The 25482-nt window shown below is 45.5% G+C and overlaps 1 long non-coding RNA gene across 1 annotated transcript in view; it reads right to left on the bottom strand.

The window, feature by feature from the left end:
- Nucleotides 1-18903: 18903 nt before the first annotated feature.
- LOC127059781 (uncharacterized) overlaps nucleotides 18904-25482 on the bottom strand; it is a 58959-nt gene continuing 52380 nt past the window's right edge. Inside the window, exons 2-3 of the long non-coding RNA XR_007777926.1 lie at nucleotides 20575-20636; nucleotides 18904-18970 (exon numbers count right to left, since the gene is read on the bottom strand). This is a non-coding gene — a long non-coding RNA (uncharacterized LOC127059781). The remainder of the gene's footprint in view (nucleotides 18971-20574; nucleotides 20637-25482) is intronic.

Here is a 25482-nt window from a genome sequence, read left to right as displayed (position 1 = left end):
AATTCCCCTCTCTTTGATCTGCAGTGCTCCCAACTCTGCCTCTGCTCAATGGAGAGGTGCTGGGCTGATAAAAACCAACTCATCCTGGCACATTCCTGGTCTCACAAAGGATGCAGACTTGGACCATGATCCAAAAATGCACTTATGTGCATTGCACCTACAGAGAAGCATTTGTTTGGAGCTCATTTCCCTCCACCCCGAGGGGACTGACAGCCACAGCGTTTGCCACACAGGGCTGGGAACAGCTCTGCAAGGTCCTCCTGGTGCCCCACTGCCTCTGAAGGGAAGACAAAGCAAAAAGAGGGGAGAAAAGTTCTGTTTTCCCACCTTTGGGCAGCTCTGGAGAGCTTCTGCCCCTGAGACAGAGGGTCACTCTGGTCATCCCACCCACAGAGGAGCAGAAGCCTTGCTGGTGTCTCCCCACCTTCAGCATTCCCCACCCTTGCAGGAGTGACAGCATCCCAAGGGAAGACCACAGGCCCGTTGTTTATTGTAATTCTAAGTGCAGAGGTTGTCCTCTGCCACTGTTTCAGGCTGTGCCAAGCCAGGCAGCAAAAAGGAGCTGCCAGGATTCCAGGATGAAGCAGAAAACCCTGCCTTTGGCTTTGACCTGGACTACTGGCACCTTGAAGGTGGTCATGGAGATGGAGGGGGGCCTCTTCCTTTTAAGAAAGGTGCTGAGCTCTTTCTTTCCCACAAAGTAAAAGAAAATTTATTTGTGAATGGTCTCTTTCTTTGGGGGAATTCAGTTTCTATAGAAAAATTATCTTTTTATGTATCAGAAAAATACCTGGTGCTTGTAGAGAGGATGGTTTGGGTTGGAAGGGACCTTAAGGATCATCTCATTCCATCCACCAGGGGAAGGAAACTTTCACTAAACCACACTGCTCAGAGCCCAAACAATTCCATGTAACCTCTACAGAAACAAAACCCCCCTGGGTGCTTAAAGTCCTTAAATCTAGCCTGTAGATACCATGGAACAGAGAGAGAGAAACAGCAAGGGTTTCTCACAGCAGCTTGTGAGAAGTTTTAGGGAGTTGGAAAGATGTGATAACTTCCTGAGCATAAACAATTTGCAGGTACTGTTTTTCTACTTTATTTTTCCGTTCCTCTAAAGGACAGTGTGTGAGAAAGATGTTTCTGTTAGTTAGCCAATAGAATAGAACCTATCATAGAACCACTCTATAAAAACCACGTGGTTCTTTTGAATAAAGCCTTCCTTGCCTTTCCTACGATCCAGCCTCTCGCCTGCTCCTGCCTCAACTGCAGTGCAAGAGTGACACTACCCAGAACGCCTGCAATTAATTGTCTGACCAGCAACAGCTTTCAGTGAGGAAAGAGAGGCAGACACTCCACCCAGGGCAGATTTCAGTCCCCAGACCCACCTCTGTGGCGGTGTGAAGTCACTCTCCTGCTCCTGCCTCCCCCCGGTCCCGTCGGTGGCGCGTGGCGCTGGCACAGATGGCGGCTGTGGCACGGGCAGAGCGTGCCAGCTGTCGGGGACACAGGTGCGGATGCTCCTGCTCGCTGCTCTCTGGAAACCAGACCTCCAGGAGCCCGGCTCCAGGAAGAGAAAAGGGACATCACCCACATTCCTACTTCTCACTTAGCTGCTGAATTAAAGATCACCAGTGAAAGCATCTCTTAAAGGCCGTTCTGCACAAAGCTTGAGTTGATAAGATATCAGAATTTTGTCGCAGTAAATAGGTAACATATTGTTACAGCCATTATTATGCACACTTGACACACAGATCCATCCATAAAGCAATTCGAGAACAAGGCACTGGTTATTCAGGCCCTTGTTGTAATCCAAATATCCCCCTTATCCCAAATGGCACAGGCAACTGCCCACATGTCCTTTATGGGGGTGAAATATGGAAATAGGCAGGAGAAAATCCAAGACTGATCATCACTTGGAGTTAACATCACCTCAATTGCATGGTGATTTTCAAGTGACTGATGTTTATTTTCAAATCCATGTCTCTCCAGATTGGAGGGAAGTCACTGTGGGCTGTATTTATCAGTGAGTGACAGGAGTGATGACATCAATAGCCAACTCCCATCAATGGTGTAAGAGTTTCCCATTTCCTTTCAGCACTATCGACAGCTATTCTCCAATGCTGACCTGCCAGGATGTCAAACACGCTCATTGATTAGGAATGGGGAATTGTGGAAAAGCCCTTCCACCATCCATCAGGGTTTCTATCAGTAGCTCAGCCTTTGGCTTTTAGACAGCGTGAGAATTCTCTGTCTCTGCGGGAATCGGGAAAACAGGAGTTGGGAGCGGCCGCCAGCTGGAATCCAGGGAAAGGCACCGTGCCCCAGCTATGGCTGCTGGGGTGATTTAGGGCTCTGGCTGCTCGGCTCTGCCAAATGGAAGGAGCAGGGGTCAGGGAAGGCACACAAGGGAAAGAAAGGTTTGGTGGAGTGGCAATTTTACAGCAAATTTCCATCAAAGAGGAGCAGCCGCACAGAAAGGGGCAACACGAGAAAGGTGGTGCAGATAAAGCAGCCTGATTCTTCCTACGCCTCCCATGAATATCTGGATGTCAGCTGAGCAGTGAGGATGCTCAGGGGTTTTGCCAGGGATGTGAGATTTCACTTGGTTTCCCTGGAAATCCTGCCTTTCAAAGGCAAATTGGTGTTTGCTCCTGTTTTTTCCACATTGCTTTCTGTACACAAATAGAGACCGAAACACCCTAAAAAGGGATAGTAGCACAGTCATAAAAAGACCCCAAAGAATCCTGGAATCACAGAATTGTTTAGGTTGGAAAAGCTCTCTAAGATCAAGACTTCTAGCACTGCCAAGGCCACCACTGACCCAGGTCCCCAAGTGCCACCTCTACAGTTTTATGAATTCTTCCAGGGTTGGTGATTCCACTATTTCCCTGAGCATGTGTCTTTGGACTTCTCCTACAGTTAATATATTCCAGGCTATTGCCTGGTCAAGGCTAAACTTGTGAGTACAGATAAAGGTTTATTTGGAACTTCAGGCAATGCCATGAACTAGTCTAGGAAAAGGCAACAAAAAGCTGTGAAATGTCAAAGAAAACACCAAGTCTCATTTCACCTGAACAGGGGTGCAGGGGTGAAGCAGGTATGAACCCTTCCTCTCTGGTCTGTGCTTTGAACAACATCGTGGTGCTCCTCATCTAAAACTGCAGCTCTACAATAAAACCACCAAAGCCAGCATGAGAAGGACTTTACTGAGTAGTTTTTCAATTATTTTGGTTTTGTTTTTTTTCTAGGGGGGTTAAGTAAGGAGTCTTCACAGAAGCTGAAGGAAGATAAAAGTGCTGAAGACTCGCTGCCTTGTGGCACCCAGTCACCACTGCATGAGTATCAGGAAAAAGTAGGAGCACGTCTCCAACTGGGAGAGCAAAACCTGGCCTGATGGAGTGGCTCACGTGGTCTCTCTTGGCTGCTCCATGCAATACCTCCTTTGTTTGTTCCTAGCACAGCTATTTATATCACACACTCAACTGAAAGGCAAGCAGCCAAAGGTTTGCTTTTTAGGGTTAGTTTGGGCAAACGCCCAAACCTCTGGATGCTAAACTCTCCAAACCACCAGGGTTTGCAGAATTAGGTTAGAAATCACACACAAATGGGCTTTCTCCAAAATCATTTTTGCACTCCATTTGTAACAGAACCAGTCTCTTGACATGTTTTTATATTTTCCTATCAAGATCTAACCAGGATATGAAAGCATTGAATACTAATGAAGAAAAAAAATGACAAGTTAACGTTGCCCAACTTGATTGGAAATACAGTGCAAGAAATAACATTGCCTCACGCTGCAGTGGAGGGAATACATCCTTCACTCGGGAATACAGTGTAGGATCTGGTGGTGAGGTATCAAAAATAGATTTTATTTTAATTAAACAGATTATAGAGGTATTAATAGAGGGGAGAGATCCTCCTGGAAAGAAGAGAAATGGCAGCTGAGCCAAAAGAAATGTCATGAATAGTTTGTTCTGGGGGTTTCTATCAGCCCAGAGGTGCTCCAAGGTCCCCAGGGGACAATGTCCTGCCTGTAGAGAGGAGGACTTGGCCAGGATGGCCTGAACTCACTTTTCCAGCTTATTTTTTGGCCCTGAAGATCTGATGCTCCACTTGGACCATCCATCTTCATCTCTGGAGCAGGGAGAGTGATTCTGCCAGCAGGGACCGGGTCCTCGAACGCTCAGCTGGGCAGCGCCGCTGGGTTCGGTGCCACGGCCCTCGTGTGCCAAGTGACCACCCAGCCAACTTGCCAGGCTCGGGCTGGCAGCCAGCTCCTGACAAGCACATTCCCAGCTGCTCTGGTGTATGTGGATTAGCCAGAAATCTGTAGGAGACCACGCAGAGCCCTTTGCCTGGAGCTGGAGGATGTGCATGGGCAGGTCCTGAGCAGAGCCAGATGATTCAAGGTGTGGTCTGGATGTTTTACCTTCTACACAGAAAAATCTGGGGAGGGTGGCAATATTTGGGAGGTAGGTTTGGAGGAAAGGAGAACAACCCCATCACCATCCAGACCCCTGCACAGCTGTTTGAGAAATAAAATAAGGCAAGCAGCCTTCTGCACAGAAAAAAATCCTTTAAAATCTTCCTGAGGTTAAAATATTATTCTAAATATGATTCTGAAATGTCTTTCTGTTTGAAAAACACCTAAAAAACACCTAAATGCTACATTTGAAGAACAAAGGTTATTTCAAAAAGCATAATTAATTAGTAACACATTTTGAAAACTGTTCTATGACTTTTTCTACAATTTTTCAAGTTGGGATATTCATTGAAACAAATGCTGTGAGTGGCTCCCTTTTGAATGACTCAGCATTTTCCCCAAGGAAAGGTGCCATTCCCTATTCATCAGCCATCCCTATCCTGAAACACCATGAAGCCCCACCATATGGAACCCTGCACCCAGAGATGTCCTTCCAGCCAGGGATTTTGCCCAGCAGATAGCTACAAACCAATTGTTATTTTATTTTCCCACCAATATCTTTCACATTTGTGTTGCATCTTACAAAACTCTTCTTTTCCCGCTGTTACAAAAACCTGGGTGCAGGAATTATGAGTTGAAACTCTTAGACAAGATACAGATGTACACATTAGCCCACTGCATTCATTCTCCTTATTAAAGATGAAGCCCTGTTTTATATATTTAATCTTGATTTAGTTAACATTTCAAGTGAAAGACAAAATGCTTCATGTCTCCCTTAATAATAGATGTAACCAAGCAATATCCAGTAATACAGAATTGTGTTGCTTTTTAATCAAACCCTCTATTGTTTTCTTCTTTTAAATTACAGGTGATGTGTTCCTTCCCAATTTGTCACTCAGCAATGCAGCAATTCCACAAAAACACGTATATTTAAAAACCCTGAGAAACACCTTGTAATATTCATGCAGCAATGATGTGTCTTTTTAAACTTTCACTACCTGTGTATTTTAAAGCATTTTTTTCAATGCCCTTGCTACCTAATTTGAGAAACAAATCCACAAAAACTGAAGGTGGACATATGTGTCCTTGTCTAGTCACTAATGTCCACTATTCCCATGTATTACAGTGGTTTATCAGCTCCCTCCTTTAAAGAATTTGACAGGAGCTTTTTGCCTTTGGCAATCCAGTTGCAGTCTCATTCTACATCTGTTTTGATTGTCAACCTAATTCTGAGAGCAGTCAAAAACCTAGTCAGATCTCTCATGAATATCTTGGCAGGTTATGGCTTATTTAGGCTACAAGTAGCTCTGTTGGAACAGCTTCCAAATATACTACAGATTGACTCACACAAATATAAATCCCTCCGTGTCCACAATTCCTTCCTGCAAACAATTAGGAAAATGCCTCATTGAGCAAAGATGCAACAGTCTGCAGCACCTCCACCAGGTTGTGCCCTGGCTTGTGCTGAGCCTGCCTGCCTGCCTCAGTTTCCCTCCTTCCCTGCCTTCCTGGCTTCTTCTCTGCCTGCTTCCCTGTCTCCATCCCTGATTCTCAGCCTCCATCCCTGTTTTCCTACCTTTTTCTCTCTCTCCCTCCCTTCCTGCCTGCCTCCTTCCTTTCCTCCCTCCCTCCCTGCCTCAATCCTGCCTCCATGTCTGCCTCCCTGCCTCCATCTGTGTCTGCCTCCCTCCTTCCCTGCCTCCCCACCTCCACCTCTCCCTGCCTCCTTCCCTGCCACCTTGTCTCAAATTCTGCCTCCGTCCCCGCATCCCTGCCTCAAATCATGCCTCCATGTCTAACCCTGCCTGCACCTCTGCCTCCATCCTGCATCCCTGCCCCCATCCCCGCATCCCTGCCTCCATCCCTGCCTCCATCCCTGCATCCCTGCCCCCATCCCTGCATCCCTGCCTCCATCCCCGCATCCCTGCCTCCATCCCTGCCTCTCTGCCCCCTTCCCTGTCTCCCAGTCTCCCTGCCCATCTCCCTGCCTCCCTCCCGTGCCGCAGCCTCAGCTGCACGCGGGCTGAGCTCTCCTCCAGCTGCAGCAGCAGCAGCAAGGTGAAGCGCCGGAGCTCTTCAGGGAGGGGAGAGCAAATTAAAGCTCACTGCAGGAAAGTTGTGCCCCTGGCACTCTGCTCATGCAACAGCTGCAGATACAACAACGATCATCTGACATTCTGACATATACGTTGAGCAAAGCAGCGAGCGAGCCAATGCCGACACAACCTCGCGCAGGGCTCCGAGTCCCAGCCTTGAGCAAAACAGGTGTATGACATCCTGTTGCCAGTCTTCAGAGGTTATGGGTACGAGGAGAGACATCTGAGAGAGGAGCAGATGAAAATAACAAAGAAGGTTAAGGCTCGGGTTGACAAGCTCATTGATAATATTTTAGATGGAACAGACCTGCACGTTGACTACAAATTGCTCCTAATGTCTCCCGTAGATGCAGGCCCCAGTCGAAGTGAAAATGGGCTCATTCATTACTTCCTGCGAGCAAATTTCTGCAAAAAGGAACCACAGCGACCCAGAAACTCCAGATGTCCTTCGGGGCCGGGGCTGCAGAGCTGTCCTGGTGCCAGAGCAGTGGCATTATGTTGTGCGGCCTTCAGGCTTCCATGTAAATAAACAGGAGCAATGAAATCCTTTAGTAAATATTTTTGAATTTGGTGGAAAATCCTGTTGCAGCATTTTGCTTTTTAATGTTCTGAGACTAATTGATTATCTAATAGGAGGCGAGGACACTGCCAGGAAAGGCATTGCTCTCGTGTTAGCATCTTTGTGAAATTTCACTGGGAAAAAATTGCATTCGGAGAAGAATTTTAAATCCAGTCTTCTAAATTTCCACATTCTAGACATTATGGCCCAGAAACAGCACATGGGCTGCCATTCCTGGAAGTTCATTGCTTCAAGTCACATAGCTCCCTAGGCTAATCAGCCTTCACTAAGTTGCCTTATTTTGGGGAAAGAAAACACGTATTAAAGTGAGGCCATGTCTCCATAAAAGATGCTCGGAAGAGCACTGTTGGATATTAAAGTTAGCATCTGCTATTGTCTGGTTAACAATTGGCAATTACCATTAGTTTCCACTGTGGCTGATGGAGTCACAGATGGCTGATTGAGTCAAGTAAGTGCACTTATTCCTATGGAGGGGTGTGCTGTAGCAGGAAAATACTTACGCTCACATCGCACACAATCCAGGCAGAAAGTCATGAGGTGGCTTCCAAAAAGTCACTTCCAGCTTGTCTGGCCTGTTTGAGATAAATCCCAAAAGATGCTGTAAAGAAGGGCTGTAAAAGCAGAAAAAATGGGATCCAAACTGCAGTCAGGGGTTAATACACACAGAGAAAAATCAATTTATTGTGACCTGCAGAGGTACCACTGTCATTACAGGTAAAGCTGCTGGGAGAAATTTGGGTGGCTTCTGCTCTTTTTTAATAAAATTGGCTTGCTCTGCAGCACATTAAAAACATTCTGCTAATCACAATTTATCATGTTTAGTGGAAAAATCTTCACCACTTGGTTTGCGTGTCCTTAATTAGAGATTTAATAAGTGGACAACTGTTTAAACACAGTCACTTTGCCCATTAACATCATGTGCCTTGCTTTGATTTAACACCTACAACTGCTAATACATTGTGCCATTCCATAATGGGATTTTTATGCCTCTCATAATTCCAAGGGATTAAATTCAAATGTGGCTTTCACATCTACATGTTGGAATTCTGAATTCCTGGTAGTTTTTACCTGGTGACCGTTGCACCTTTCACCTGACCAGATACTGAGATTTCTCACTGTTGTCATGGCTCAAGGGATGTCCTCAACTGGAGTTTTATTGTGGGTTGTCCTTTCCCAACAGGAGCATCCCGACCTTGCCCTACCCAGATCCAGTCCAACACCCACCCAGCACCTAAAGATATTTAAAAATGTCCAATCCCTGGCATTGCCAATGGGAGCCAGGCACCTCCAACCCCCTGGCTTAAACCAGTGTTTGGTGTTCCCACCCCAGGTGGCACCACTGCTCCTGTTACTGTGAGATCCAAGCTTTGCCAACCTCTCCCATGCCAAGCACAGCCACTCACAATTCCTGTAGCATCAAATCCTGCTCTTATCCTTGCTGGAACACTTTGAGGATTATGATCGGTTTCTTTGAGCCAGCGCGAGAGGATCAGCTGAGCTTGGAACAACTGCAGACAGCACAGGAGAGTCAAACGAGGCTGAGGCCACTAACTGGCTCTTGACCATCTCAGGGGAGTTTGGATCAGGTCCTGAGTAAATCCCAGGTGTGTTTTGCTTTGAAAAAATGTTCCGAGATTAGTTTTCCAGTCCTATTAAATCTTCAGAGACTGCAGACATTATTGGATGTGAGGATGTTCATAGCAGGGATTTGGAACTAGGTGATCTCTAAGGTCTCTTCCATCTCAAATCATTCTGTGATTCTATATGGAGACCTAGAAATATATAAAAAAAAAAATTAGAAAGAACCAAACCAGTGAAACTCCTTTGTCTCTATCTTATTTCTGACAAGCATTTCCAAAACACCTTTGCCAATCAGTTCTCAAAAAGCAGCATCACCATTTTCTGCAAAACTCTCTCCGGGGTGAGTTTACAGCACGCCTCGCACAGGGAGAGGATGGGGTGAGGACACATCACACCCATGGCAGGGGCTGTGAGAAGTGATTTTGGAGCTCTCAGCTCAGTGCCTGGGCTCCCTGGCAGCTCGGAAATGCCCGGCTTGGCAGCGAGCTCAGCGTTCGCTCGCGAGGCGCGCGGGGAGCGCGGCTGAGCCGTTCCTCCCTCGCCGCTGCCTCCCTTCCCTCCACACTTCATTCATTACCAAAAAAAAAGGGAGAAAACCCCCAAATCAGGCTCACTGTCGAGCTATCCCTCCCATTTCTGAGGACGACTGCCAAGCTCACACGCAGATGATTTTTCTTGGCATCTTTATTTTTCGATGATGTTTTTTCAATGCTTAGCATTAAGCTGAAATATTGTTTGCCAGGGATCACTGCCCATCAGGTGCTTTATTACAGATGAAATTAGATTTCTTTACAGTTGCACTGGAAGAGGAGAGAGGGATTATGTGAGTAGCTTTTTAAAACTGACAGTCATTTCAGCAAAGCAGGAAAAAACACACTGCCCCTCCCTGATAAAAATTATTTCCCTTATCTCTCCCAAATTAAAATTTGATTTAAACAAACAAACAAACAATAAATAAATAAATAAATAAGGGGGGAAAAAACAGCTTAATGTATTTATAGTACTGGAAATATATCTTTTCCAGCATGGATATTTTTATTCCTACAGATTTACCCATCGGTTAGCTCGGTTTCACTCAGCGAGCAGCAGCCAAAATCCCACAGATTTTTACGAGAGGATATTCCCAAGGAATAACTTCTCCAGGGAGAAAAAAAAAAAAAAGAAATAACACAACCCTAAAGGTAAGTTTTGGGAACATTTGGTGCCAGTAAGACAAAGCTCGTTGCCGCGGTGCCCGGCGCTGGCAGAATTCCACGCGATCCCGCCCGGTGCTCCGCTGTGCATCCTTCTCCTGCACAGGGAAGGCACAATAAACCAGCCAACATTGGCTCCCACACAAAACATGTTAACTTCAGGACATGCCAGGCAGCTTCCCAACCCGTGTACGCTTTCAAAAGGGCAGATTTATTTTCAAAGGAAACTCCTTTTGCACGTTTCTCTCTGAAGCTGCTTTAAAAGGGTTTGGTGGGGTCTGGGTGGGGTTTTTTCTGAGGGAGGGGGGAGGTCAGAGATATTATTTTTGGCCTCTAATCCAGCAAAAAAACCTAAATTTTGCACCTGCATAACGCTAAAGGCAGAGGCTGGATAAAGCTGTAAATTGTTTAACAGCCAATCTGGAGAAGGAGAAGCGCTCAAAAACATAATACCTCTGGAAGGCTGGAGGCAAGATTCATTTAAACAGTTTTCACTGTCATCGATGTCACCAATTTGAAGCTTGTCTTGTTTACCGGATGAAGGTTTCACACTGTGTCAGTGTTCTGCCAGGATTCGGCATTAAAATGAGCAGTTAGTACAAGTCAGCCATAAACATGGCAGATCTGTTAGACTGGCAGAAGCCACCGCGAGCTCCCTGGTGCAGCTTTTAAGCACTTGGCATGCTGCTAGCTCAAACTGGAGAGGGGGCTGTGAGCATCATTTGGGCCTGAGTGCAATGCACTTGAAATAATTACTTTAATCAGCAAAAGTTAATTACTTTAAATCATAAATTAATGGCGGAGCATTTGGCAGAGCCTGATGTGTGTGGCGAAGCTGTCAAGCAAAAATCACAGGTGAACCTGCGACCCTGTCTCAATATCACTGGATGAAAGAAAGGAGCTCACCTACTGTGCGTGCCACTTCTGCCACATTAAAAAGAACTCTTTGTAACAGGAGAACAGCCACCTTAAACTGTCACCTATAAAAAAGGGACTATAAACAAGCAGATTGCTGCTAAGCAGGTGCTGCTGGAGGAGTTGGCCCTTGATAATAATAAGATCTTAAAATGGCATCTGCCTTTATTTTATAGCACAATTGGAAAGATGGTTAAAAGTAATAAACCCAGCTGATATGTTTTATGAGTTAGTAGTTAGCAGTGTTTGGGGGGGAGGGATCCAAGATTTGGGGGGATGCTGAAGACTGGGAGCAGCTTGAAGGGGTTCAGGGGAAGGGAGAGGGTGCGGGAGGCGCGCGGGGAGCGGGGCTGGGCTGCAGCTCCACATCCCCAGCCCCACGCTCCTTAGGCTGCATTTCTTATTTCACCTGACAGCCACTTCCAATTTGAGGCAGTGCCATGGAAGAGCCCAGGAAAGCAATGAAAACCCTTCTGCAAATCCATCCTTTACAGCTGCTCCTTCAGGAAGAGCCCACGCTTGGCTCGGCTGAGTTTTATGTCATTGTTTAGGGAGACAAGGTGTGTTTCATTAGAAATCATTTGGACTATTTACCCATTAAAAAAAAAAATATAACAAACAGTTTTAAAATATCCAAATTTAAAATAAACATCTTCCAAAATTTGTTAATGGAAAGAGGAAGATAAGGCAAGGCTTTGTAGCCACCACACTGAGCTCTGAGATCATTGAATCAAGTCCTGAAATTCAAAAGAGAAGGAGAGCAGAGAATGTTTGGAGAATATTGAAGTTGGGAAAAACACAGCATTTAAGAAAATAAAATATAGTGAAATCATACCAAAAAGAATTTGATTTCTTTTGGGGGAAAGGGAGAATGGACTTAGGGTCATGAACATATTCATGTCTAGGGCCATCTATGTATTTAATATACCCATTAAATATTGATATAAATTCTAACATACACATCAAATATTATTCATTCCCTAGATTAACTTTAATTAGAGAATCAGACTTTCCAAATGAGAGAAAAAGCTCTGGGTACCTCAATACTCTGAATTTTTTCTGGGTGATCCAGCAATCCCAGTTCCATGATGCCAGTTCATTAAGGGCACCTTGCAGTCTGCTCATTGTCTGTGACACCAAAGGAGAAAACAAAGGTGAAAAAGTGTTATGGATTTCATTCAATTCTATGAAGTATTTCCACAAAATACATCAGGATAGAATTTTCTTTTACTGGTACCTAAGACAACCCCTTTATCTCCCATCCAACCTCCTGTCTCATAAAATGCCACCAAAAGGGAAGAAGGACTTTGCAGAGCATCTCTCAAACGTCCCCTACCTCTGCCACGTGCTCTGGGTGCAGTCCTGGCGACCTTGGATTAGAGAATTCCCCCAGGGAAGATGTCTCAGGCCCTGCAGTCATCCCTCCCTTCACTAACCTCCACCCCCTGCTCCTTGCAGAATTCCCAGGGCTTTGGCTTTGGGACACAGGGTGTGGAGCAGGAGGGGGGATCCTGCAGATTCACTGGGTGGACTTCACTGCATTTTAAAATACTGAGTTTAAACTTTTACTTTGGCTGGGAGTGAAAAATTCCTAAATTTGCATAGGACTGCTGTTCTGCCTCTTTCTGGTGAGCCTCAAAAACACCGAGCCAGATATCCCAAAGCCTGCAACTGCTTTTTTCTCCCAAACAACTCCTACTGTAATTTAGTCCCTCTCCAGTGTGGAAGAGGAAGCATCAGGAACTTCTGTTGCCAACAGCACTGTGGAAAACTGTTGATTTAGGCTGTGCTGAGGTTTGCTCTGCAGCTCAATAATTCACAAGTGTCCAAATGAGCTCTGCATTGACAGCATTATTGGTGCCCCTGCTAATCCTACAAAACACACCAAACTATAGAGCAGCATTTTGATTAAATTCCTCAACTTTCCATGATCCTAGATGCTGTTTTATGCATGACCTTGAATGCACATAACCAGAAATTTTCAATTCACAGAGACCTTCTCTTTGCAAAATATGGTAAGTGCATCAGGAGCGGATGTCTAAGGAACAGCATCCAAAATTTAATCAAAGATTGCCTTGGACAACTGCAGAAAGTCAGGCTCTCCTCAGTGAGATAACTTGCCAGAATACTCATTGCAGAGGTTGCCAGAGAGGTGACGGAATACATAGGCTAAAATTACTTCCCTGGGCTTTCCTTTGTTCCACAGAGGTGCTAAAGTTTTTAATATTACAGTTTATTGTAGATGTCCTTTTAGTCCACAGCACCTCAGGTCAGCTGTGGTGGATCCCAGGGCTGGGACCTCCAGGGGTGCTGAGGAGAAAACATGCCCCTAAACTCCCTGAAGAAAGGGTATCAAAGATTCCCACAACCCCAGAGCAGGGAGGAAACTGCACAGACAGTTCCATGGGGAGCAAGGAGTGGGGGTTTTTCCCCAGCAAAACCAAAACAGGCTCTGGGGGAGATTTATGAGGGAGTCCCTGCCACCAGTACAAGCATCAGTTTTTCCACATAAAATAATGATTGTTTAACCAACTACAATTAAGTCATGGCAGCCCAGGTGAGCACCCTGGGTGCCACACTGAGCTCTGCCCCACGGCTCCCTAAAAGCAGCAGATCCAGTTTTTCCATCTCCAGGACCAATACAGCCTCGAAACACCAAGCTTAGTCTGGAAGGTGTTAGCAAATCCAAGGGAATTTGGATTTCTTTATGAGCTCCTCAAGACATAAAACCACTGATGCTCTGCAAGAAGCTGGTCTGCTCATCTGGCACGGAGCTCCCGCAGGTTCAGCGTGCAAAATCCGTTTGGAACAATAAGCTGGAACGCAACAGTTTGTATTGTGAAACCTCAGATATCTTCAATATTTACATCTGCTGGCCCCAAATCTCTGCTCTGCACCCCTTTTCTCAGGCCCTGTCCCTGGCAGGAGCTCAGCACCCAGTGGCACTGATGTGCAGGGCCAGGCAGCTGCCAAAGCACGAGAAACCCGGAGCATCAGAGCACATAAACCTTCCAGCCAGCAGGCACCACCAGGAGCAGCAACCTGGAGGGACAGGGAGCATGGAGCTGTGCTCTTTCACAGTTCTTCAGGGGTGTTTCATCCACTTCTTTATTAGTATTCCACCCTAAACACTCACTGAAGCAACTGGATGCTAAGAAAGGATGGACTTAACAGAGCATTCATTTTTTTTTAATATTTTTTCCTCCTCAGCACCCAGGCTGTTTCAAATTAAAGAGAATTCGGCTTCAGGAGTCAGTGCTATTTTAATCATTCCAATGTGTCCAGTACAGGAGATGAACTCAAAAGGTGAATATTAAAAGTAGTTGTGGAATTCAGTCATTTCACGAATGAACACATAATAGCCAAAGGCAAAACCGGAAGGCAACTTCACTTCCAATCAGTGTTTTCATTTTATTGAAACCAGATTGGAATTCCTGGAAAGAAGCCTACATATCACATCTTTAATACTAATTTTCATATACTCCAGTAAAACTGTCAGGGTGAATCAGTTGTTGAAGAAAGCTTCCTGTATAATTTACAGATGTACCTCCCTGTAGCCTGCGATTCCGTCCTGAATCAGAAATGTGGTTTTGATCACGCTCGCAGATTTCCTCTCACCTGTGCAGGTTTGCCTCGGCTCTAATTTGATTATTAAAATGGGATGTTTTATGGCAAAGCTGGTGATAAAAGTGAGCCAGCTGCTGTGTACCAGCCAGGCTTTCCTTACGTGCTGCTGTACATCCCCACATCCACCCCGCAGAGGAGCTGCACGTCTGAACACAGACACACGTCCCCAAATCCATCTTCTCAGCGTGGAACAACCCCAGGAAACCAAACCACTCCGTCTGCTTGATGCAAACACCTCCCCAAAAACCATCAAAGAATCGATAAGTGGCATTTCCAACGGGAGATAGCTACAGCCCTTGGATGGTGGCCCTAAGAGCCTTTCCTCCTAAGCCCCACCACAAACCCAGCTCTGTGTGTTTGAAGCGGGGGCCAGCGGGGCTGGGGGGCCACCAGCCACAGAGACTGCTCCGTTTTGCACTGATAGCTGCTCTTTTTTGTTTCCCCAGGAGCTGCCAGGCTGCCAAATCCTCCTGCCAAATCCCTTCCCTGCAAGCTCGCAGGAGAAAGGAGGGCGAGAACACTCGGGAGCCCCCTGTGTGTGAATTCCCTCAAGTGCTGCATTATTGCCCCACTGGGAAGGAGGGATGGGGCAAGCAGTGGGATGTGGGGTTGTTGTAGGGTGGCTCCAAATTTAGGAAGTGTCAGCACTTCCATTAAAGCTCTGTTAATCTGGGGTTTGTAACTCATCTCAAAAAATTTGCTCAGGCTGCAGGAACTTGGCAAACAAGGAGTGTGTTGTGGATTTTTGTTGTTATCCCCACTCAGTTGTTAAAAAATCCATGGTTTGGCTGCTTCTGCAGCATCTTTTGACACATGTATAAAATGTTTATTAGTTTTAGACATTTTTGGGCTTGTAAAACTCAAAATTATCTTCATTATTAAAAAATGAAATTTAAGGAAGCTGGAGGGCATCTCCAGAGACTTTGACACAAATCCTGATGAGGCCATGTGTATAAATAAGAGTTTCCTTGTCCCAGACCTGTCTCCACCCATGTGCTTCACAAAACCAGGGCACTGCACTGGCACAGGGAAAATTCTTTGGGAAAAGTGAGGCACACCAGGTGAGCTGGTGAAGCCATGGACAGAAGGTGGTGGTGCATCCCAGCCTGCTCCACAAATGGGAAAAAAAACCCCTAATCCCCTCCCCATATTCCAGCATCACAGCATCCAGCCACAGGTGATAGAAAAATCTGAGCAGAACACTGAAATCTGGTATTAAATATTGCAGTCTGTACATAAACAATCTAATTGTGGGGGAGGGAGGAGAGAAAGTGCAGGAAAATAGCTGAGGAGCCAGTGGTTAACCAGCCAAATACAAATACAAGGTGTTCCTTCAGCCAAAACCCCAGTTTGGCTTTTTGGGGTGAAAACACTTTGTGTTCTGGCACTGGGGGTGGGGTAGTGGTGCCCTGGCATCCAACTCCCAGCACCTCAAAACAGCAGGATGCTGAACAGCCCCGCCCCAAAACAAACCAGAATATACCCAATCCAACTCATCTTTGCATTTGAATTTCTGCCAGCACCATCTATTTCAATCCTTGATGCTTTTGGGGTTTTGTTCCAAAATATAGGATGATTCTCTTCAGTATTAAAAGAAGCACTTTAAAAATGTAGCAGCACAAGTGGGTTAATGCAAATGCAGGAGCCTCTCACCTCCAGAGATGTGGTTTCAAAGTCTGGTTGGGCTGTCACATCACGGGCTCAGGGCTCCCTGGCACGTCTGGCTGCAGCCATTCCATCACTGGGATGAAGGGATGGATTATCACAGGGCAAGGCTGCAGCACAACACAAAAAACGAGGTTAGGAATTTCATAAACTTGGAATTTCCTGGTTAGATTCAGCTCTTTCTCCAGCTAACAGCTAAATCCAGCAGCACCCATGTATTTAAAGTACATGGAAGTGGGGTGGAGGTGCTGCTTGCTTGACACCCTGATGGGATTGGGATTTTGAAAGCCCCACTGAGGTCTGTTCAGTGAGAAAAGTGTGTAAACACACCCTGAGCTTCAAGGCAATGCTTAAAATATGTTGATATCTGATATATTTTAAATATTTATTGCTCATGTCACATAATTAACTTTGAAAGGTGATGTTTTTAAGGATGCTGAGGCCCAGAGTGGTGCCTACCTGGAGTTTGGGGAGCTGTGGAAGAAACTCTCTGAGCACCAAGGGTGCATCACTGCACTCCCAGCCAGTAACAATATTCCAAATATCCCTCTGGAACTCTTCCTTGCAGGGTGGGATGAAAGTCCCAGCAGGATCCAACATTCCCTATGGAATGGGAAAAAAAAAAAAAAGAGGATATTGTTTATTTCTGTTGTGACAGAAGAAAACCAAGAATCTTTAACATCCCCAGACAATTATCAGAGTTGTCTCTCATTTCCTGTTTCTGCCTTTTCCCAAACCCAGACTTACAGATTGATCCCAAAGGATTGCTTCCTCTAGAGTCCTCCAGACATTCCTCTAGGGTTACTCCTTGAAAACTCCAACCCAAACCCTAATTTTCCTACTCATGCTTTTAATTTAAATATCCCCATGTCTAGCCTGCATCCACCATACACATCCTCATTCTGCATTACTGCCATCCCTCTGAACAGCTTTTCCCAGGATTTTCAGACTTGCATGAGTGGAAAATTTGCCTTCCCAGCACCTCTTTTTTTCCAGTGTTGCAGCAACATCAAATTTGAGCAGCTCTCAGTGAATGGATAGAAATCAAAATTAAAATTATAGTACATGAGCAAAACCCCCATCAAACCCAAATCCTTCAAATGGCACAGACCTGGAAATTTGCCTAAAACAAGGAAAAGAGGAAATATTAATTTAACTGTCTGTTAAATGCAACTGGAAGTATTTTGCTTCCCAAATTTCCCATTGCAATCTCTGAGATGTCTCTGTGTTTGGTCTCTTTTCAGTTTTCCCTCAGCTCCCACTGCAGATCCCATCACTTCCCAACAGCCCTGGGTGGGTGGATGGTCCCTCCAACCTCATAGGACACCTCCTTCCTTTCTGGTTTTGCTGAAGTATGTCACAGATTCAAAAATGTCACAACTGATTTCAAAAGATGAAGATTTTTTTTTTTTTTGTCCCTGTCTCCCTTAAAATTTACACAAAGGGAAATGAAACTTTTTTCTGTGGGTGATACTGAGTTATCAGTGACCACAGTCCCCTGGGGAAGGCAGGGACATCTCCAGGAGCAATCCAAGGGCATTGGGTGAGCACAGCCCTGAGCACCTTCTGAAGTAACCAGAATAAAAGAAGAAAGAAGATTATTTCTGTATAATAAGACGGAAAATACAGAAAACCTCTGAAGTTTAACACAAATCTTTAATCCACAAGCGTTCACATCAGCGCTTCCTGCAGCATTCTCATTTCATCAAATCATAAAAAAGGAACCCAAACCCAGGAGGGGCCAAGAAACACCTTGAGGAATGAGAGCCCAAGGTTCCATTTGGGCATCAAAGCTCATAAAAGGGTTAAAAGGATGGATCCTGGGAAGCATTTCTTTGTAGTGCTTGGGCATAAAGCAGAGCTAAAGCTTGGGATCCTAGGTACAAAGTGAGGACTCCCCTTTCCTGGCAGAGCACCAAACCAGCAGATCTGTAACTTCCAGCACCATTTCATCACTGTGGAAACCTGGATTCCACCAGATGAGGCTTCCTGCTGAAACAGTTGTCACTTTCTTGGAGGCTCTGGAAGCAGAACCAAAAGCCTCTTCAGTGTGGATGGGAGGACTGGGGAAGGTGGGGAAGGAATATCTCTTGAAAAGCATGGAAAGCAAACAGGAACTTCTTACTTAAAGCCTTGTTCCAAATGCTGAGTCGGATTTTCTTACCTGAATTTTGGAGAAGCAGCAACTCCCATTCCTTCTGCTTTCCTGGGAGACAAAGAGGACTCTGGTCAAGGAGTGGATGGTGCTGCATTTTTCCAGAATGTAGCAGGGACTGTCCTGCTGCTCCAGCTCAGTCCCAGCCTTGCCTCAGAAGGTGATTCCTCACTCACCAGGGAAGTGCCACTGGAGGACACCAAGTGCCTTCCCCAGGGAGTGATTTGGAGGGCCCTCCCCAGTGGGAAGTGATCCATTGGGATGAAGGGATGTGCATGAGCCTGACAGAATCTCCCAGCTGGTCACACTTGCAGGATTCCTTTTTTTTCAGGACTGAGAAGCTTTGGCAGCCAGCAGGGCCCATAAAATCCTTGTTACACAGGGCAGGGAAATGGGAGGGACACGCTGCCACCTTCACTGTGCCCTTCAGTGCAAATCACAAACCTCAAGAGCTGTTTCTTCAAAAATTCCAACTGGTTTTTCTCCCTTCATTTCGATTTCCAGTGCCTCAAGCAAAGGAGCCTGGGGCTGGCAGGGAGCATTGTGCCTTTTGGAGCAGGATGAGGAAAGCCTTTGTCCTGGCTCTGGAGGGCAGCCAGAGCTGAGGCCTCTGCATGGAATGACATGTGCCTGGAGAAGGCAATATTTTGTCATATTTTCCCCCTTTTGGTTAGTGTCCAATATCACATCTTGGGTCACCTGGTGCAGACAATGAAAAAGAAAATCCCACAAACACTGGGAACAGTTACAGAAGGCCAGAAAGAAAAATAGGAGGGGGAAAAAAAATCAATTTTCCAAAAATAAAATCTTTCTCAGAAAGTGTATCCAAACAGCCAGCACTCAGCACTGCGAATAAAATTATCAGACCCAATAAATATTTTATGCTGCCATTCTAATTGCCAAAAAAAGAAGTTAATTGCTGAAGCAAAGTTTCTTTTTTTTCTCCATCTTTATTTTTAAACCCTTAACATAATGACTGAATGCCTAATACGAACTTGATAAATTTTTAAAAGCTTTCTTTGAAGAAGAAAAAAAAAAAATATAAAAAAAAAAATTCAAAGCTGAAGTTGAGCAGGAGACCACAGGGAAGTGTCTAATCTTTAGTCGGACGCCTGGCACAGCCCCGCTCCGGCCGGTGCCAGCATTGCATTCTGACAGAACAAGTGTTGCATGAGATGTGAAGGATGACTCCGGTCTGCCGAAAAACCCTGGAGCAGGTGTTCCTCATCCTCATTTGCAATGGAGCATGGCCCCTGGCTCAGTGAGCTGGAGCAAATGCGCTGGCAGGCCCCATCATGTACCTGCGTGCTGAGATGCACTAATGATAATGGATGCAGGCCTATTAACCAGCCCATTTGTAATGGCACACGGCGCTGATTGCTCGGGGAGTGAGTCAGCGCCTTTCCAAGGGGAGCGGGGCATGCCGGGAACCCATGATCCTCCGGGCATCCCTCCTGCTCGCTGGGCCCTGGCTCTGCTAGTCTTTATTTAATGATACAAATGAATACATGATCTGCTACATGATTATACACCGGGATAAGGCGCCGTGGGCAGCGCCGGGGCTGCGGCTCGGCGCCGGATCCGCCTGGGTTTGAGCGGTTCCCTGGCTGGGCTGGGCTTAATCTGAGAAGCACCAACTCCACGGAAGAGTCAAGGGTCTGACAAGCACGCCTAAGCTTGGGGATTTGCAGAAAGCTGCTGCTGATCTTTGAGTGAATGTTTTGGTGCATCTAGGGAAAAACGTTCTGCTCGGCTTCTACCCTTCATTGCCTGGCTTTCCTTGGGAGGGAAAATCCTCCAAGAGTAACCTCTAAAAACACACACCAGAGTTTAATCGAGGTTTGCGTTGTTCTTAAATAACTCTTCTGATGCGTTTTATAGAAAGGACTCTTGCTGAAAGCCAGTTCCCTGCTTGTGGAGTAATGAGGGAGCTCAGAATGGACCCTCCTGTAAAAAGCTCTCGTTAATAAATAGATCACATTACTTGTAGGTACTGGATTCCAGGGCCAGCTTAGTTAAACAGGCCCTGTTGGGCCAGAACATTGCAATCAGCAGAACACACTGTAATTATTTTTGTAAACTCAAGGCCTGGATTTGCTGTGCTCTTGGCAAACCCCAGTAAGCTGCTTACACTGCCGGTGCTGCAGCAGCTCTTTGGATTCCTCTGCAAAATGTGCAAAAGGGCTCTTTTGTTACCTTTTTTTTTATTTGCAAAATAGGTGGTTTGCCACCTAATTGGTTGCCAACCTGGTCCAGCAGGCAAATCTCTCCAATTATTTTCCTTAATAAAATGCCCAGCAGACAACACATGGAAATTTATGAGAAAGATCAGCTCTCACCTGAAGTTGTAACAATCACTTTGTATGAGTGCAGTTCCCTGTGCAATGCCTCACAAATGAAGCTGTGTAAGCAGAAAAAAAAAAAAAAAAGACAATTTGTGCACATAAATTCCTGCATCAAAATTATCTGGCACATTCTGGTGGCTTTACACCACTCCAATAATGCAAACAACCAGAAATAAAGCTTAAAAGTTGATTTAATTAATTATTTGAGTATCTTTATATCTAAAAGCAATTATATCCCATCAGCCAGATTGGATCTAACATTCCTAATTTTTTTCTGCTTTTCCCTTGGCAGTCAAAGATTTGAGTTTGAATGACCATTCAGCCAAAAATAAAAAAAACATCTAATATAAAAGAGATTTAAACACATCACACATTCACAGTGGTCAGGAAAAGGCCACAAATAAATGTCCACATGGATATAAGCAAGAGAAAATCGTATTATGAGAAATTAGATCTGCTGACCCAGGAAATATCCTCTCTGTAGAGTTCATAAAGAATGTGAGAAGAACTTGGCTATTAAATGCAGCATCCCAATATTCCCAATTATCCGTACAAAATTTTGCTGTTCTGATTTTGCCTTTGCTCAACTTGCTGCTTTAAGAACCAAACTTGGCAACCCAATCCCCCACCCCAAGTCCTCACAACCCCCTTTGCTGGCAGCCATCAAAGGGGCTGGAATTTCTCTATATGTATTGTACAGTATATTTCAAAGGAATTTTTCTGCCATGCACAGTATATCAATACTCAATGTGGGAGTAATTTAACTTCTTAATTTATTGCAGCAGTAACAGCATTTTCAAACTGGTCATAAAATATTCTTGTACTCTTCTAATCTGGGTTTTCAATGTTCTATAATGGGAATTCTATGAATAATATTGGGAAGTGAGAGATATTTTATACGGTATCTCTAAGGGAACAGTGCTATTGCATAAAAGTTAGGTGACATGGGAGAGACTGATAGAGGTGGTGTTTAAAAAAAAATTTACCCTTCAGGATTTGTCACATGAATAATAATGATTTACTGACATTTTTCCTTCCTAAAAATCAAATCTGCTCCAAGATAGGGTTACAAAAATATGTTCTAATTATGGATGGCTCTGAAGCACAGAGAGCAAGCACAGCAAGTATCACTATCTAATGGCCATTGTGAAGGAGCCAAATAGCCTCTCCTGTCCAGTTTTGAATATATTCTGATTATTTCTGGAATCTTGCTATTATTAAGGCCCCAGTGAGATCAAGGTCCTGCTGTAGGACGTGCCTCACAAACAGCAGGCACCTGCTGGATGGATCTGCACTCACCACCCACTGCAGAGAGGAGAGAGGAGGGAGAAGAGACAGGAGAGTGGAGAAGGAAGAGATGAGAGGAGAGGGGGAAGAAGAGAGTGGAGAAAGAGAAGAGAGGGGAAAGAGAAGAGAGGAGAGGACGGACCACTCTCCTCTCCCAGGCAGGGCTGGAGCTGCGTTTCCCCAGACAAAAAAGGAGGGTCTGCAACTATCCAGGAGCAAAACTCTCAAACCTCAACCCATGCTGCCCTTTAGGAAGTGAGATGAAGATGTTTTCTAGCCACAGGATGGAATATTAGAGGTGTCTTTCCAGGGAGGGCTGCGTGGATGCTCAGAGGTTCAGGCACCGTGGTGCTTCAGCACTTCCAGCTGTGTTTGGCTTCCCTGGAGGCTGTTTTTGAATTTCTTTCCAAGGATTTTTGTCCCCTGATACTCCCTAGAGGTCAACAACAGCCTGTCTCACACCTATTTGATTGGCACACAATTTTGTTTTGGCTGCAAAGAGAACTTTGTCCTTGCCCTAAATCAATGTTCAGCCTGGAGCTTTCCTGCTTTGCAGAGGCAGAGTGGGCAGTGCTCCAGAGGGCTGGGGGCTGGCATTGCCTCCTCTCCCCATCCATACCCACTGCCAGGAGCTCCAGCCTGGAGGCAGCACCCTGGGCTCCTCCACCCTGCACACCCAGAGCCCAGTTTTTCCATGAAAGCTTCCTTTCCTTGCATTCCTGGAGCAGCAGGTTTCCTGTTATTGTGCTTTCTGTTCTTCAGCACTCCTGGTGAAATTTATTGTTGTAAAGCGCCCTGAGCACACTGGCAGGGAAAGACAATTACCCAGCATTTCCAGTCTCAGAGAAGTGCAATTGTGAAATATCTGTGTGCTACCTTCCAACACAGTCCTGTGGGCTGGGTCTCATCTTTCCAATTCCACACAGGTGTCTTGATGCCCCCTGTCCTGTTATCCCTGCAGGTGGGGGCTCTGTCCAGGCTCCTGCACTCCAGAATAATTTTCCATAGCCAGACAGGAGTCAGGGACTTGGGATTGAGGCACAAAGTGTAATGGAGGAACCACTATCACCAGTATTTCTACTCATTCTAGTATTATTCAAGTCACATCATTGAAATGAGACCTTTTCCCAAACCTTGTCTTTGGTGTAAAATTAGAGGATTCAGGGTGATTTTTGGTGGAAATATTTCCCTGGGAAACGTCCACTCATTGAAAGCACAAAGAACTCCACAACACAGTGAACCAGTCCCTGCCCAGTTTTCCTGAGCCATAATTTTTGGATAGAGACCCAAAATGAGCCAAATCCAGCAAGGTCAGGATGTCAGGGCAGAGCCACCATCCCAGGGCACATCCCTCTGGAAGCCACATCAGGGGACCGTGTGTCTGGAACCAGCCAGCTGGAGCAGAAGGTTCTGGTCAGCACCTCAGCAGCTTTCATGATCTGCACCACAAGCTCTAAAATCAGGGATGAACCAGCAGCTTCTCCCCAGCTTACCCTGATGGTAGAGGAAGCAATTTTTGGGATCTTAGTGAGCTCAGGGAATGAGCATTTCCACAGTGGCTTTCTAAGGCCTCAGAATATCAGTGCATGAAATGCTGTCCCAAAATAGATCATTTCCCCCATTTTTGTGGTTTTATTTATTGCCATTTGGGCGTTTTTTGGGACACAGTTTAGTGATGGAGTTGGCAGTGCTGGGACAACAGCTGGACTCAGTGATCTTAGAGGGCTTCTCCAACCTAAACTATTCTGTGGTTCCAGGATTAAACACAATTGCACAAGGATCCCGTGGGATTGGCCATCCTGGACTGGTCCAAAGGTCCATCTCAGCCCCCAGAGGCCATGACCAGGGAGGGCTGGAAGAGCTGGAGCAGGGAGCAAGTTTCCTCCAGCTGTGCTCTCAGTTCCTGGAGATTTGAGTAACAAACTCAAAACCGGTAACTTTTGGCCCAGCTCTGAATCCCAACATTTTCTTTTGCCCTGTCCCAATACAGGAGCCACTTTTGACCTTCCTTATAGCCTCCTTCTATACCTGCAGGTGTAAATATCCTGTATATTCTTTTCAAATCATTTCCCCCAATATTTCTTCATATAATTCTTTTTTTTCCCCTTTGACACTGCCGCTGAGCCCTGACTGACACAAGTGCCTGTATACAAATGCCCAAGACCAGGCTTGACAATCCCTAAGCTGATCTCTCCATTCCCTATAATCATTAATTATTTTACACAAGAAATGCCAAGCAGCTGGAAGCTTGGGAAGAATCAGTTATGAGCAGACTTGAGAAGGATACAGGATGGATGCAAAGGGCAGGTGGCAGAAATCCCACGTATTTCCACCATCACAGAGCTTCACATCAATCCCGTATTTTTTTGCAGGACCCAAAGCACGCCTGCTGCTTGGTATGAGACATGAAGGATCTCGTGTCTGCTTTTATGTGTGTTAGCCCTGTGAATTCTCCTAACTGTGAGCACAGCTGGGCTTTAGTTCCCTCTAAAGCTGACCAAAGGCAGCAGGATTTCCAGCATCACATCCATGGCTTTGCTCATGGGCGCACCCAGACTTTTTCACGCACACATATGGAAATTTTTCCACAAAAAAAAATAAAAAAGAAGTTTCCAGGTAAAAAGAAGCCTCTGAGGTTACCAACAGTGCAGGTTAATTGACATTTTTTCAGTGTCACTGCTTGTGCCTTCTGGTATAGATAAGGCTGAGAGGAATAATAATTTCCCTGCTTGGCTGCCCATTTCCAGAGCTGATGGTCAGTGGCAAAACATCTGGAGCTCAGTGAGAGCTCCCTTGAAAAATTAAGAAAACTCCGGAATTCTAGGAGTTTCAGCGATATGTTTCAAACAACATTTCAAGCTCAAATAAATTACTTTTCAGACAAAGCAAAACAAAAACACTTTTGCAAGACAAAAACATTTTCCTGGACTGCGTCCAAGCTTTGCATTTGCCAAAATTTGAAGTTATGCCCGAGGGAGAGCAGAGTACCTTTGGCACATCTGCTGAAAGGAGGAGAACTGTGTCTCTGGCTATGGTGAAAGAGCAGGAATGTAGCAACTTAAGCCTGCTTTTTGGGGTCAGGAAGCACAGAAGAAGTGATGAAAAACAGCCCAAAGCAAGGGGAGAGCGATTTAGTTTCTCTTCCATGAGGCCGCTTCAGCAGCTCAGGGCATGGGGGAGGAGAGGGGGGAAGGAAAAGAGGGGAAAGCTGAAAATAAAAAAAAAGAATTAAAAAAAACTGAGTGTGGCTTGCTGGCGTGTTTGGGGTTTGTTTTTTTTGGTTTTTTTTCTCCCTTTCCCATCTGCAATGGCTTTTGTAGAGATATCAAAATCAAGAAGAGAGAAATCGGATCAAAGAGCCTGAGCAGCTTCTCTGGTAGCAGCAAATACCATTGGCACCTCTCCTTAGGTAGACCCAGCACCACACGCTTCCTCGCTATTGTTAAGGCAGGATTTTCCTTGAAGTCCAGCTAATCCATTAAGGGAGCAGCCTAGCAGGGGCAATGGGCCAAGACCCAACGCTCTGAGAGCTCTGCAACAGCTCTGCAAAAGCAACTCGAGCAGAGGCGGCGGTGCTGCCGCCAGGGTTGGTGTCTTATCCCGCCGCACAAGACA

This window comes from Serinus canaria, chromosome 6 (assembly GCF_022539315.1).
Source record: "Serinus canaria isolate serCan28SL12 chromosome 6, serCan2020, whole genome shotgun sequence".
Taxonomy (NCBI): Eukaryota; Metazoa; Chordata; class Aves; order Passeriformes; family Fringillidae; genus Serinus; species Serinus canaria.
This window is presented reverse-complemented; position numbering and strand designations above follow the sequence as displayed.